The sequence below is a fragment of the Petaurus breviceps genome, unplaced genomic scaffold (genome assembly GCF_028583685.1).
Source record: "Petaurus breviceps papuanus isolate PSGF00001 unplaced genomic scaffold, PetGlider_PUasm1.0 90734, whole genome shotgun sequence".
NCBI lineage: Eukaryota > Metazoa > Chordata > Mammalia > Diprotodontia > Petauridae > Petaurus > Petaurus breviceps.
Window position 1 is genome coordinate 9985002 of NW_027187327.1, and position 16425 is coordinate 10001426.

General features: G+C 37.3%; 1 long non-coding RNA gene across 1 annotated transcript in view; it reads right to left on the bottom strand.

The window, feature by feature from the left end:
- Positions 1 to 2436: 2436 nt before the first annotated feature.
- LOC138145364 (uncharacterized) overlaps positions 2437 to 16425 on the bottom strand; it is a 41363-nt gene continuing 27374 nt past the window's right edge. The window contains exon 2 of the long non-coding RNA XR_011164200.1: positions 2437 to 4737. This is a non-coding gene — a long non-coding RNA (uncharacterized lncRNA). The remainder of the gene's footprint in view (positions 4738 to 16425) is intronic.

A 16425-nucleotide genomic window follows, 5' to 3' on the forward strand; every position in this document is an offset into this window, starting at 1 on the left:
ATCCACTCCATTCTATGCCATTGCTAGTTATCCTGACTTTTGTCTTGCCACTGGACTTCAGTGACTCAGAAAGAGAGTGAGACTGATGACTTTGAGGAACTCTACCTCACCTAAATCTAATTCACATGCAAGTTAAGCTATCACTCATGATGTTATTAGTCCTCTTTGAAAATGAAAGATGAACAACAACATTTTACTCCCATGCACTCCATAATTCAGTTAAACTGGCTTACTTGCTGTTCCTTATATTTGACACTCCATCTCCTCTCTTAGTCCCTTAGAGCCTAAGAGTGAATAGGATTGCATAGATAAGAGGTCTTTCATGCAAAAACAAACAGCATGATCAAAAGTACAGACCTCGCAATGCATACATTGGGAAATTGAGAATTGGCTGGAGATAAGAAAGAATTCATGGTGTTGAATTGTACTATGAAAGGTTAGAAAGTCCGTTTGGGGTCAGATTATGAATAGCCTAGAATTTGGATGAATAATTTAGATTTGATATGGTTCATAAAGGGAAGTCTTTGGAAGTTTTTGAGATAGGAATTGAAATTATGAAATCCATCTTTCAGGGAAATTAGACTGGCAGCAGAGTGTGGGATAGACTGGATGGGGGACAGACTGGAGGCTGGGAAAATTTTTCTCTCCCAGTTATACACAGCAGGCATTATTTCTGCATTTGAGTTGTACGTTAACTATGTGAAAAAAAACTGTATGATAAATGTGTTCAGTATTGCAAGTATTTCTTCAATTCAGGCTTTCCTCCCACTATTTTGGCACTGAAAACTGATTTTATTTATTCTTCTCTGAAGTTTGTTGACAAAAGGCGCATAATTTAGTAGCAGACAGTAATTCCTACACTGAAATATAGTTAAGTATTATTTTTAATAGACTTGTAGTCTGATGAAATGTGGCAAACCGGTGGATAACCACTTCATGCAATCTCTAATTTTTTTTTTTTTAGTAAAGTAAGGAAAATTTTTTTTTAGGGAGTGGGCAGACAATTTTTTCTCTCTCTATTCAAAATAATTTTAAAAGCTTTTCTTAATTTTTTTTTCCTTCTGAATTTCCTAGCCAAGTACAATGCCCAGAAACTTTTGGAAAGCAATGGCCGTGGCTGTGGTAAGAGTTTCCATTGTATTTTTTCTGTGATAGTGCTGTCAAATCTTTTCATGCTGAAGGTTCAGTATTGGCATGTGATTTATATTTGTACTCTGCTATTTCTGCTCTGTTTTGAATTTAGAAATTAATAAGAGGAATTAAAATGAGCATATTTGATTTTCAAAATTAAATTGTATAAATATTAGTTAAATGGAAAAAAAACCTAATGCATTCAAATTTTAACCCTATAATTAATCAGCCAAATAATTCACATTTCTCCTTAGAACATTTAGCCAAATACTATTCATCATTCTTTATGGAATTAAGACCACATCCTTCCATACCAATTATGTTGTTGACCTAGAGTAACTTGAGATTTGGTTTATATTAACTTCTGAGAACTTTTAGACTGCTTCATTGTCTTATTCACAGCTCTGAAGAAAAATGTTTGTATGGGAAACGAATTCCTGATGGTATCTAGAATTTGTATAATAAGTAATGATACATGATTGTGAACCCATGCTGTATCTTTGATGGCTAGATTCCATGTCATATTCACAAATCTTTGTATAATGGTGCATAAAGAATAGTTTTATTTTGTGTATTTTTTGGTGTACTTTTAATTGATTCAATTCATAATATTAAAGAGGTCTCAAATCACAATAAAAATATCAAGATCTTGAAATATCATTGCAATGGAAGCACTCGTAAAGCCATTATAAAGAATGCATAGCATCAGGACGCTTAGGTGGTGAAGTGAATAGAGCACCAGCCCTGGAGTCAGGAGGACCTGAGTTCAAATCTGGCCTCAGACACTTAACACTTACTAACCAAGTGACTTTGGGCAAGTCATTTAACCCCATTTCCCCCCCCCCCCCAATGCATAGCATCGTAGAACTAGAAGAGACTTTATATCATAGCTAGTTTAGGTTCATTTTATTTAAAAAAAATTGAAGCACAGAAATAACTTGGTTAGAATTGCACAACTATTGAGTTGCAAATGAAAAACAAATGAGCAAATCTCCAAAGTACTAATATCTTTTTTTTATTATTTTTTTTTACAACAATATAGTTCTAAGTTTTCAATTACATTCAATTCAACAAACATTTCTATGTACAAGGTAATGTGCTAGGTATTAGGGATACAAAACCAAAAATAAAACCATCCCTAACATCCAGCTTACATTCTGCTGGACAGAAACAGCCGGTATACATAATATTCATATAAAGTATATTTAAAGAATACAATTCAATTTCAGGAGAAAGTGAGTATTAACAATTAAGGGCACCAGAAAACAGTTCATGTAAGGTGGCCCTTCAGTTGTGATTTGAAGGAAACTAGGGATTCTAGAGGAAGGAAAATCTGAGGAGGTCATTCATATCTATGCAAAAGCTTAGAGAGGCAGGAACTGGAATATCATGTACAGGGAACAGCTAGTAGATCTACTAGGTTAGTGTAACTGGAACAGAAAGTGAATCAACAAATGTATCCAATATAACACTAGAAAGGTAGGTGGAAACCAAATTTTACAGAGTTTTAATGCCAACCTGAAGATTTTTATTTTATGCTAGAGGCAATAGAGAGCCAGTAATGATTTTGAGAAGAGGTATCACATGATCAAGTCTGTGTTTTAGGAAAATCAGTTTGGGTTGAAGGTAGCTTGAAGAGAGAAAAGAATAGAAACAAGGGGACCAATTAGGAGGCTATTGTAATACTTCAGGCAAGAGGTTATGAGTGTTTGAACTAGGGTAGAAGCTGTGTGAATGGAGAATAGATGTTGAAAGTGAAAGGTCCTGTGGTAGTCACATTGATAAGCCTTGACTTCTGCTTCTATATGGAGGGGGGGTAGTGCTTTACAAAAATTTTTTTTTCAGTGTTGAGCATAAGATCTTATAACTTAAAGGTATTTAGAAAATGCTTGTTGAATTGGATTAAGGTAGGTTTGGTAGTTTGAATTTTGAATCAGATTTGTGACTTAATAATATACAACCTGACTATAAGGTTGTATAGCTGTGACTGGGAATATGGTCGTGCCTTCCATGGAACAAGAGAATTTTGGAGGAGAGGTGACTTTTTAGGGGAATGAAGAGAGGTTAATTTTCATAAAATTCTTATCCCCAAATAAAATGAACATTTCCATATACATGGTAGAGTATAAGAAGAGATGATGGGGGTAGTGAATATAGATAACCTTTTCTAGGAGTTTGATTATGAAAGAGACAACAAATGTGATGATAACTTGAGAGTATGACAGAGGCAAGGAAAGATTTTCATGAATGGAACCAACCTAGGTATGTTTAAAGAGACTTTGAAGATGAGACAGAGAAGTGATTACAGAGGTAATTTTCCAGACGAGAGAGGAAGGAATAATGTCAAGAGCGTAAGTGAAGAGTTTGTGTTTGACAAGGAATAGGGCCACTTTATCAGACCCTGGATGAGTCACATTGTTGCAACAGATGATTTTTAAACACACAAGCTTTTACCTAACTTAGTATTCACTTGTCAGTATTGGTTATGTATGTGTCATAGTCCCCTATTAGAATAGAGTCTACATGGAGACAAAATGTCCTAGATTATCTAAACTATGATTGTATCTTCCCTCTTACCCACTGTCTAGTACACTGCTCTTGCATGCAGCAGGTGCTTAGCAAATGAAAATACGTGTTGAATTTAAAAGGTTTGTTGAGTAATCCCCTGATTTCTTGACATAAGTGAAGGGCTTGCACAGAATTGTTTGAACTGTGTCAGTGTAAACTATGTGACTCATTTATGAAATTAGGTATAAGGTCAAGCAGAGAATACTTTCACAGAATAAATGTACAATTTGAATGCAGAAATAATAGAAGGAAGGATGAAAGGACTTCTTTTCTTTAGCCCTACAAGAATTCTTTTTCTATCTCATGGAAGCTGAAGGGAAAAATTGGGCAATATGTCATGCTTCTGATGTCATGCAATGACGAGGTCATTACATATATAAGGAGACGTGATTATATAATTACTGTGTAATTAAACAAACTGGAGTCTTAAGACCATAGATAGTATAGTAGAGTAACTGGAATTGGGGCATGGGAGTAGCCAAGGTCTCTGTCTTCTCTTTTGCTCTCATCAGGGCCTGCAGTCTCAATTATCTTCTGCATGAGGATAACTCTCAGATCTATATAGCCTCTCTTGAGCTCCTGTTTTATATGATCTGTCCATTGAGGTATCTGGGGGTGTTCAAGGAAGAGTAGCACCTCTGGTATAAGGGCTTGCTAGCCCTTGTTGAGGCTGCTTATATATCTTTGGTTTCCACCTGGCACTCAACTCTCACCTGTGTCTCCAAGAAGTTGTAGCATGCACAGCGGCCACACCCTGGTAAACATCTTGGCAGACAGGCTGAACCAGGTTGAGGGTAAGTGATGGGCTTTAAAGCTGTTGGTAACTTAGGAGGATGTCTATCCCAGGCATGTGAAGACCTCTCTTGGTGGAATGAGTGGATGAGAACAATTTGTTCCAACAGCCATGAAGATGACTGAAGCAGATACTACAGAACGCTTAGAGTTTGTGCAGACCTTGAAGATGGCAATGTCATTCACTGCATCCCAGGCCATAACCAGTTGTCCTGACCTTTGTCTTGCCACTGGACTTCAATGATTCTGGAAGAGATAGTGAGGCTGATGACTATGTGCAACTCTACTTCACTTAAATCCAATTCACACATGAATCAAGACATCACCCTGGTCCTCCTCGAAAACGAAGGACAAACGACAACAATACCTGTCCACTGAACATCTCCAACTGGATGTCCACTAAATAGATTAAACTCAATATGTCTGAAACAGAACTCATATCTCCAGCTGACGTTCCTCCTAACTTCCCTATTTTAATTGAAGGCATAGCCTTCCTTCTTGTCACCCGGTTTTGCAACGTTATAGTCATCCTTGACTTTTCCTTCTCCTAACAGCAGTTCACCTGGCTGATTATAATCATTAGTCAAGTCTTGTTAATTCTACCTCTATGACATCTCTCCACTCATGTGGATAAGACCCTAGCTCAGGCCCTCATCATCTCTCACTTGGGTTATTGCCATAGACTCCTATTGGTGTCTCCATCTCAAATTGACTACACAGGTTCTGCATAGGGGAGACTTGGTACCATTATAGTTCTTGAAAAAAAAAGACCTGGCATTGTTTTTGGATTATAAGCTCAATATGAGTTAACAGTCACCCCAAAATGGAATTTTATTTATTTATTTTTTTAAAATGCTTTATTAACTTCTGATTTACATCGTTCGTTTCCGCCAGATTTTGAGTTACAAATTTTCTACCTGTTTTTCCCCCACCCATCCCCCCAAAACAGCAGTCCCACAGGATATCCCCACCTCTGATCTGCTCTCTCCCATATTTTCTCCCATACCCATTTCAACTTTTCCAGTAGGGCATGGTGGATCTCTGTATTTCCCAATTACATGTAAAACAATATTGATAATAGTATATATATATTTAAACATTTGATTTTAAAACTTTGAATTCCAGATTCATTCCCTTCCTCCCTTATCACCCACCCTTACTGGGAAGATAAGCAGTTCAGTATAGGTTGTACATGTGTGGCTAATGCAAAGCAATAACATAGCAGATATATTGTAAAAGACTGACTATATTTCCCTCCCTCCTATCCCACATCCCACTTGTTCTATTCTCTACTTTGATCCTGTCCCTTTTCAAAAGTGGGTGCTTCCAACTTCCCTCCCCCCCCAGCCTGCCCTCCCTTCCATCATCCCCCCTCACATCCCCTCCCCCCCATTCTCCTGGAGGGTGAGATCCCCTATTTAGTGTGTATTTCCCTCCCTCCTCAAGCCAGATTCAATAGGAATAAGGTTGACCCATTCCCTTTTGCCTTCCTATTCTTCCCCTCCATTGTAACCATTTTCCCTTGCCTCTTCTGTATGAGATAGTTGCCCCACTCTGTCTCTCCCCATCTCCTCTCATTATATCCCTCTCACCTCTTAATTTCACCTTTTAAGTATCATCCCTTCCTGTTAAATTGGTCCCGTGCCCTCTATCTATGTATACCTGTAAACATATATACACACATTCACATATGTATTCATATGCCTGCATACCCTCATATAAAGACATATATATATATATATATCTACAACTACTGAGAAAAGTTTCATAAGTTACAATTATTGTTTTTCCATGTAGGAATGTTAATAGTTCAACTTTGGCCAAGTGGCTCAGCAAGCAAGAGCACCGGCCTCAGTGCTGGGATGACCCGGATCAAATCCGGGCCCAGACACCCAGCACCATACCCAGAAACAACAACTGGCCATGCAACCCCGAGCAAGCCACTCAACCCCAATTGCTTAAAAAAAAAATAGTTCAACTTCGATAAGTTCCTTATGATTTCTTTTCCCTGTTTACCTTCTCATGCTTCTCTTGCTTCTTGTATCTGAATGTCAAATTTTCTATTCAGCTCTGGTTTTTTCAGCAAGAATGCTTGAAAGTCCTGTATTCCACTGAATGACCATATTTTCCCCTGAAACAGGATACTCAGCTTTGCTGGGTAGCTGACTCTTGGTTTTAATCCCAGCTCCCTTGACCTCCGGAATATCACATTCCAGGCCCTTCGATCCCTCAGTGTAGAAGCTGCTAGATCCTGGGTTATCCTGATTGTGTTTCCACAACATTCAAATTGTTTCTTCCTGGCTGCTTGTAATATTCTCTCCTTAATCTGGGAATTCTGGAACCTGGCTATAATATTCCTAGTAGTTTTCTTTTTGGGATCTTTTTCAGGAGGTGATCGGTGGATTCTTTCAACCTCTATTTTGCCCTCTCGTTCTAAAACATCAGGGCAGTTTTCTTTGAGAACTTCCTGGAGGATGCTTTCCAGGCTCTTACTTTGGTCATGGCTCTCAGGCAGTCCAATAATTTTTAAATTATCTCTCCTGGATCTATTTTCCAGGTCAGTGGTTTTTCCCATGAGATATTTCACATTGCCTTCTATTCTTTCATTTGTTTGGATCTGTTTAACAGCATCTTGATTTCTCATAAAGTCATTAGCTTCCATTTGCTCCAATCTAATTCTGAAGCAATGATTCTCCTCAGTGAGCTTTTGAGATTCTTTTTCCATCTGGCAAATTCGACTTTTTAAGGCATTCTTCTCCTCATTGCCTTTCTGAGCCTCCTTTGCCATTTGAGTCAGTCTGTTTTTTAAGGTATTATTTTCTTCAGTCAGGCTGTTGACTCTCATTTCATAATTTTCTTGCATTGCTCTCATTTCTCTTCCCAATTTTTCCTCCACTTCTCTTATCTGCTTCTTAAGGTCCTCTATGGCCTGTAACCAGCTTGTATTTTCCTTTGAAGCTTTTGGTGCAGGAGTTCTGACTTTACTGATTTCCTCCTATTCCATGCCTTGCTCCTTCTTATCCCCAAAATAGGAGTGTAATGTTGGAATCTTCTGTCTGCTTTGTTTCCTTTGCCTGCTCATTTTGCCACTCAATGATTTGACTTTTGGGCTTTTTGCCACAGTAGGACTCTGCCACCAGACAGGGGAGTTTTCATCCCAAATGCTGGGGTTTTCTCAGCTGCCGGAGGTATTAGATGGGTGCCCTCTCTGAGGTCTCCACACGCTCTGGCAAGCTGGACACACACCCCAGGAACTCCACCCTAGACTGCAATCCAGATCCAAGCAGGTTAAAGCAAGAGCGATGACCCCTCAGACTGGTGCTTGGTCCCCCTACACTCTGCAGGCCAGGAGCTGAAGCCGCCACGTGGCACTGGCAGGCTGTGCCGGCGTCTGTAAGCCACGCACTCCCACTTACTGGGTCCCAAAGTCCAGAATGCACTGGCCTCTCACCTTGTCCTTCGCATCTATGTGTTGATAAATCTGGAAACGGCCACAGCTGCTGCTCATCTGGAGTCCCTCTGGCTGGCGGCTGGTCAGGCCCGCCCTGGGGCTAAAGCCTCTGCATGGTGCTGGGCTCAGCTCCCAGAGCGCTGCTCTGGCCGATTCCTGCCGGCCTGCTGGGCTGTTCACAGCGGGAGGTTAGCTTCTCTGTGTCATTTTGTGGGTTCTGCAGCTCCAAAGTTTGTTTAGAGTCCCCTTTTTACATGGATTGGGGAGGGTGGAAGCCGGAGCTGCGGGAGGGTCGTGCTTCTACTCCGCCATCTTGGCTCCGCCCCATCCAAAATGAAATTTTAAGCAACTTTTACAGGACGTTGTAACATCGAGAAAGGAGGTGACAGTCCTGTTATGCTCCATTATAGTCAGACCACATCTGAGGAACAGGGTTTACTTCTATGTTTAGTTCTTTTCCTCCACATCTGTCTGCCTCATAGCTGCCAAATCAACTATACTCAAAGTCAGCACATGGCTGACTATGTCATTCCCATGGCCAAGAAGGTAGGGTGGCTTCCCCATTGCTTCTAGTATAAAATACAACTCTTTTGGCACTTAAAAGTCTTTCACAATCTGGCTTCTTCTTATCTTTCCTGACTGATTTCAAATAACTCTTCCTTATGCACTCAGTGTTCTAGCCATTCGAACCACCAATTCCCTGTACGTGCAATTCTATCTTGGATGTCCGTATTTTTTTTTAAAACAAGTTTTACCTCCTTCCCAGAATGTTTTGCAAATCACCATCAGTTTAGGTGCCATCTACAAGGAAGTCATTCCCAGTTCTCCCAGTAGCCAGAGCTCTACCTAACTTCTGAAATGATTTTAAATTAACCTTGGATTTATTTATTTATATAGATGTAACCACTAGATGTTCCATCATCTTTATCACCCTCCACTTCCTAGAAGTATTTAAATCCTAGCAGCTAGGAGTGGTTTAAAAAACTTTTTTTTTCAGTGTTCAACATAAGATCTTATAACTTAAAGGTATTTAGAAAATGCTTGTTGAACTGGATTAAGGTAGGTTTGGTAGTATTGAATTTTGAATTAGATTTGTGACTTAACTGATACAAGAACCTCTGTATGAGGAAATGCCTTCTACCAATGCAGATGATCATCACTTTAGGGAACCTAGTTTTAGAAGGCTGCCAGGGGCATTGGGCAATCCAGTAACTTTGAAGGTTACTGTGTGTCAGAAATATTATCTGAACTTGGTTTTTCCCAACTCTGAGGTCAGATCTCTATTACCTCCTACTCCACTTTGCCTCTGCTGCTATAATGGAGAAGAGTAACTTGAATGTAGTCAGAGGCCTGGGTTTGAATCCTGATTTTGCCATACTATTCATGCCCCTACTCTTTTTAATTATGGATCATCCCTTTTCTGTATCCACAGCATTATTGCTAAATATATTGAATGTGACATGGGATTACCAGAATATTAAATGGGTGCAGTATGGGAGAATGTCAGAATTGGAAGAGATATTAGAGATAGTTTAGTTCAACTTGTCCCTCCTTTTTTAATGAAAGAACATAAGGTACAAGAGGGTCAAATAATTTGCCCAGGGAGAAGGAGGATAGGTCTCTAATTTTCACTGCTTTTTTCAGATCTTTATAAAAACCTCATTTTTAATTACTTTTTTTAAACATAAATTTTAACTGTTTGTTCTTTTTGACAGGACCTGAATTTTTGTCACTGCCTTTTCCAGATCTATATAAATTTCTCCTTTTTTGGAATTCTTTTTTAATTTAAAATTTAGCTTTTGAATTTTTACCTTACATAATTGAATTGTTATATGAAGCTCTTGTTGAGCACTTGATTAATGCAAGTGAATGCTTGCTTTGAAACTTAGAGTCTTTGGGAACTTTCTGGGGGTTCTGATATATTAAGAGTTGTGTGGGCGGTCACCCAGCCAGCAAGTGTCAGAGACTGTACTTGAATTCATAACATAACTTGAATTCTAGGACAGCTATCTATTCACTATGTAATACGATGTATCTTGTATTACTTCTTAATAGCTCTATATTTGAGAGAGGGGGAAAAAAAGGGAAAAATGAGTGTAGATTTCAGAGGTTTTAATTTGAGACATGGGTGAATGTGCATAAATTAATTTAAAACTAAATTAATATTGAATATTTGAATATTGTGCTCAGTTTGATCACATTTTCAGTTTGAAGAGACAGTGATTTTAGCTTCCAGATATTAACTTTTTTATTGAGGAAGTAGATTTCATTATATTTCTTAGCATGAGGTCCTCATTTTGTTACATTTAAGGGAGAACTCATTTAATTGTATGACCAGGTTATTCATAGACTAGGCATAGGGACTAGATATTTTTGGAGATAAGATTTTTTTTTTGTTGGTATAGAGAATTCTCAGATGAAGAAATTCTTTTTACAATTTCTGAAATTTGTAGTCTTAGGAGAGTTGCCAAGAGTAATGAGAAATAGATGGATGGATGTTTAGATAGATATAAAGCTTTTATTAAGTGCTTACTTTGTGCCAGGTACCATACTAGGGATACAAACACAAACAAGACAATCCCTTCTCTGATAGAGCTTACATTCCATTAAGGAAGACAATACATAAAAGAGGAATTGGAATGGGGTGAGTGTGTGGGAGGGAAGTATGGGGAGCAAGGGCAAGGTCTGGAGGGTGGGTAAGATAGGGAATGAGGCACCCATGGCTGGAACCTTTCTTAAAATTCTTGTCTGGACTAGGGAGTCATACTTGAAAAGTGGTCTTTAGGGCAGAAGACTGGTGAGTTGGTGCAGAAGTCTAGAGACTAATTTAAGTCAATTGACTTAAATCAGTCACATAATTAACGTGTCAAAAGTTGGTCTTGAACCCTCCTCCTCTTCTTCCTGGATCTGAGGTCACTTCTCTATCTAACATCATGGTGTTTCTCTGTTACATTATTCCTATTGGTAATAATCCATGGACCTTCATGTGTATGGGAAATTTTAATGGTTGAGTTTAGGGATTCCTGATGGTTCTGAGGAAAAGAACTGGGAATTGGAAATGAAATTCTAGTTTGGGTTTTAAGAATGTTAAGGCAGGAAAATTACATCAACAAAATTGTGAGATAAGGTACTTGTGTGTAGTATTTTCTTATGTACTGAACAGACTGAGACAAACCTATATGGCCCATGTTTTCTTGGATAATAGGTATTTTTTGGGAAGGGGCATAGGAACCTGTGTCCATAGTTCCCAATACTAACAAGTTATCAGGTCCAGTCTTGAAAAAAAAAAGGAAAGAAAAAAAGAACATATGGAGATGAATCACCAATCTAATTGAGATGCAATAAGCACAATAATTATTTTTTTAAGCAATCAGGGTTAAGTAACTTGCTCAAGGTTACCTGGCCAGGTGTTTCTGGGTGGGTGCTAAGTGTCTGAACCCGGGATTCGATCTCCAGGTCATCCTGACACTGGAGCTGGTGCTCTTACTTGCTGTGCTACCTGGCCTCCCCAGCACAATAATTTTTAAAGTAAAAAGCTGTTATGCTTGCCATAGTTGGTTTTAAATTTTATTATTTGTCTTTTTCCTTTTGTAGAGTATGAGTCTACAACTTTATGTTTGCTGTATGTCATTTAGTTTCACATAAGGTTCAGAATGAAGACTGTACAATCTAAGAACAGGTGGTCTGTCTAGAATATAACATCTTATTTTAGTCTGGCACTTGGGGTGACAGACTTGTGTTAGAGTTTCTTCATGCCAGGAGGATTAGGGTTAAATCCTAGTCTTACCCTCTTTAGTTTAAACTTTATTCAAGGAGAGCCACCAGGTGGTGCTCTGCTCTCACTAATATATCACAAAACCATTTGAATTCAAATTACCTTATTTGGGTGACCAGATTTTTCAGAGTGCATCCATTGTAAAATGGTAGTGATTTTCATATGCAAGATGAACATTTGCCATAAAAAGCAGACATTTTATCACTCAAAATCCAACTGGGATGGAAAAATCCTATTATGTATCTGCATTGTGTGTGTGTGTGTGTGTGTGTGTGTGTGTATGTAGCTGACATTTATAAAGTGCTTTCCATCTGTTATCTCATTTATTTCTCACAACACCCCTGTGAATTATGTAAAATTATTATTCAGTTTTAGAGATGAAGAATCCTTGATTCTCCCATAATCCTTGGAATGCTTCCACCCAATGTTTCTTTATGGTTTGTAATTAAGTAGCAAGTTAAAAAAATAATAGCTTGCATTTATATAGCATTTTAAGTTTTATGGAGTACTTGACAAATATTATCTAAGTTTATCTTAACAATAATGCTGGGAGGTGTTTTTATTATTTTTTTTGTTATCCTCATTTTACAAATGAATCTGAGGTGTTAATTGCTTTGTCCAGTCACATGCATAGTAACTGGCTGAGGGAAGATTTACACTCAGGTCTTCCTGTCTCTATGTCCCACACTCTTTACACTATACCAACTATCTGCCTCTAATTATATATGACCTTTATTGTTCTGACACACACCAAAAGAAAAGATCATGCTTTGTGCTTTAGTTTATGCTTCAAACATTGAGTCAGACTATTGTAAACATGAGTTTACTTAGGCACAGCTAATAGTTTGGGAAGAAATAGAAGAAAAAGGAACAACAAGAAAAGGTTATGTCAGAAAAGTGGCCTTCATCAAGAGGGTCCAGAATATCACTGAAATGGCACCAGCTCTTGGAAAGGAGCTGCTACCTTGGGCAAATGCTAGGCTTACTTCTCCCTTATTCTGTGGAGCAATCCAACACAGAGTACAAACCTTCCCGAAAATGATGTAAATGTTGGTTTTTTATCCACAGAGTAATTTTTTAAAATTTTTAAAATGGCATGCCATCTGGGGAAAATATGAAATTCCCATGAACATAGCCAATGAAAACTCTTTGAGCTCTCTAATAAATTCTTATCATTGTCACAACAGGAAACAACTATATTAAATATAATCACTAAAAAGAATAAAAATAAGCCTCTACATCTTTATTGACTCCTAAAATGGTATTTTCCAAATCATTTGACTTGAGTAAATTATGAATGGAACCTATGATTTATAATATTGTTATAAACAAGAACATTTTTCTATGATTTTGGGTTGGAAGGAATTTTAAATATTTTTTTCAAGTTCCTTCATTTTCCAGATAAGAACTTTTTGTCTCAGAGGGGTTAATTGATTTACCTAAGGTTTTATTAGCAAGTTGAAGAGCCAGGATTCAAAATATAAATTGTTTACATTTTAACAACTGAAGATACATTGTGAGGAAAAAATAGATATTAGCTAACTATCAAAAACTTTTATGCAAAAATATCAACAAAGTAATGTATTTTGGAAGTATAGAATGTTAGAATCAGAAGAAATTTTTGAATGATAGCAGTTACAATTGAGATAATAAGGGATTTTCAAGTAGAAATGGACCAGTTCAAATCCTTATTTTACAGAGCTAAAAAACAGAGGCCCAGGGAGATGGGGTGAAATACCCAAATATTTTAATAGTTTTTAAAAAGTGTTCTGGGGTGGCTAGGTGGAGGACCTGAGTTCAAATCTAGCCCCAGACACTTGACACTTGCTAGCCATGTGACCTTGGGCAAGTCACTTAACCCCAATTGTCCTGTCCTCCCCCCCTCCAAAAAAGCAAAAAAAAAAGTGTTTTTAGATTTCACATGAAGAAAATCAATGTAGGAAGAAGAGAAAGTCTATTCATTAATTTTTAAAGCTACAACTTTCCACATTTTATAGTTTTAATGATGCTTTTAGGGTGTTTTGATTTTTCTTTTGCTTGATAAGTCATACTTTATTTCTGAATATAGAATGCCCATTAATCAATCAGTAAATATTTATTAGGTACCTACTATGTACTAGGTACTGTGTTAATAAGTTCTGTGGATAAAAAAGAGGCAAAAAACCTAAACAAGAACAAAACAACCCCATCCCTGCTCTTGGCTTACAATGAAATCAAGGAGACAACATGCAAACAAATACACATATCTCAAACTATATATAGGAAAAATAGGAAATTATTAACAGAAGGAAGGCACTGTTATTAAGATGGGTTGGGGAAGGCTTCCTGTAGAAGGCAGTGTATTAGTTGGGACTTAAAGGAAGCCAAAGAGGTCAGTAGTTGGAGAGGAAGAGGAAGGATAGCATTCCAGACATAGGGGACAGTCAGACAATTCCCAGAGCTGAGAGATAGAGTATAATTTTGAGGTATAGATACAGTATTAAATTGTTTATAACTGGTACTCAGTCTAGATAAGTAATGTTCCAATGGCACTTATTTCTGTTTCCTAACCATAGACTGTCTGTGTGAAAAAGAGCTGACTATATTGGCTAAGCTGTGTCTGCTATGAGACATAAGACTTTTTGATGCCTGGTTATGTTTTTTCTGGCTTCCATTTTTTTTCTCAGACTCAATATGATGTAATGTTCCCTATTAAAACCTGACATAAATAAGGGTAGGAACGGACTCATTACATTTTCTGAAGATAATCTATGTTTTCAGGGATTTGATATTTTACTCTATGCCCTTCCATATTGACATTAGCTTCAGCTGAGGCAGGTATGACCACAGGGTTGGTTTACCTCGAGTAACTAAAGCTTAAGATTATGCCCCAGAGTTCATCTAAGACCAGGAGAGGAATGCAATTACCTAGATGAAATGAAAGTGACATTGCATATCCTCTTAGGAATGCAACGTTTGGATAATATCTAGCGACTGTGAAGAATAACCAGTTAGCTCCTTTTTTTTTTCTGGTTTCTGGTAATGCTTCCATGTTCTTTACATCATAGATTACTATCTGTGACCATTTAGTATCATTTTTTCCCCTGTTTCAGTTGACACACTGACAAAGGGAAGAATTGCAAAGATGAAAAAGTTATTTATTCTCAAAATCCACGCCTCTTCAGCTTATAAATTTTCTTTTAAAATTTCTCTTCTATTTTTTTCAAGTCATAGTAAATTCTTTAAAATTGTATCGAGACATTTTTATTTCCTTATGTTATGAAATCTTCCTAATGACATCTCATCCCCTCAACAATAGAATCCTTTTTTTTTAACAAAACAGCAGTATGTTTTATAATAAAAACATTATTGTTATATTTATAGACTCTTTCCTTTTGAGATTGCCTTCCTCTAATCTGTATCTAATTGCTAGATGGTACAGTGGATAGAGCGCTAGGACTGGAATAAGGGAGACCTGAATTCAAATTCATTCTCAGATACTTATTAGTTGTATGACTCTGGGCAAATCACTTGTTTTCCTCAGTTTCCTAATCTGTAAGATGGGGATAATAATATCATCTATGGCCCAGGGCTGTTGTGAGGATTAAATGAAAAGATATGAGTAAAGTGTTAAATGTCATACCTGACACATAGTAGGTGCTATATAAATGTTTGCTATTATTAGCTATAATTAATAGTAGGTAATTTCAAGGAGGTAGCTAAAATTTTATAAAAAATTAGCTAGTCCTTTCCTTCCCAGATATATAATACAACCTCTTTTACATAGGACCTTCCTACATAATTCTAGACAAGGAGTTCTTAAACTTTGGTCTGTGAACCTGTTTCAAAAAAATATTTTGAGAACTGTATTTCAACATAATTGTTTTCCTTTGTAATCATATGAATTTTATTTTATGAATTTAATGACATTCTGATAAGAGGCCCATAGGTTTCACTAGATGGTCAAAGGGGTCCAGGATACAAATAAAGTTTAAGAACCCTTAATCTAGATGGTTTTTACCCAGCATACTTCTACAACCCATCCATGAGGACAGAGTACTTATTGTTACTGGCCCCATTAATTTAGCCCATATTTTATATGCTACTTGGTATTAGTAATTACTTTTTAAAACGAATATTGCCACCTTCCCAACTCGATTATAAATTCTGAGAGGGCATGTACAAACTGTTTGCCCTCTTGGTATTCTCAGCACCAAACACAGTGCTTTTGCATATGGTAGAAGTTTAATAAATATTTGTTGATGTTATGAATAACAAAGAGGTCCAAATATGTGGAATGCATTTCCCAGTGATAGGACACTTTTCTCTATGGCTGATCTCTCTATGGAGAGGAATATCTCAAAGACATTTCTTTGGAATATTTGAATTTCCATATATCTGTATTGTACTGGATCTTATTTAATCTGGATCTATAATATGATACTGGAGTTACATTTTAGTATGAATTAGCTGCAAATGTTCAGAGAAATTTAAAAAACCCCAAGAATTATTACCTTGGAAAAATTTTCATTTCTAGGAAGATGGTTTGATGATTTGAATTTTCAGTAAAACATGTTTTAGGAACTTTTAAAAATTGGCAAGTTTTGTGGAATATACTAGGGTTCAATCTCCCTCTGCAAGCTGCATTGCACTTTCTTCAAGTATAATATTATGTTTCCAGATGAGATCGTGGCAGGAACAGCACTCCTCCTTACTAAAGGATGCCCCC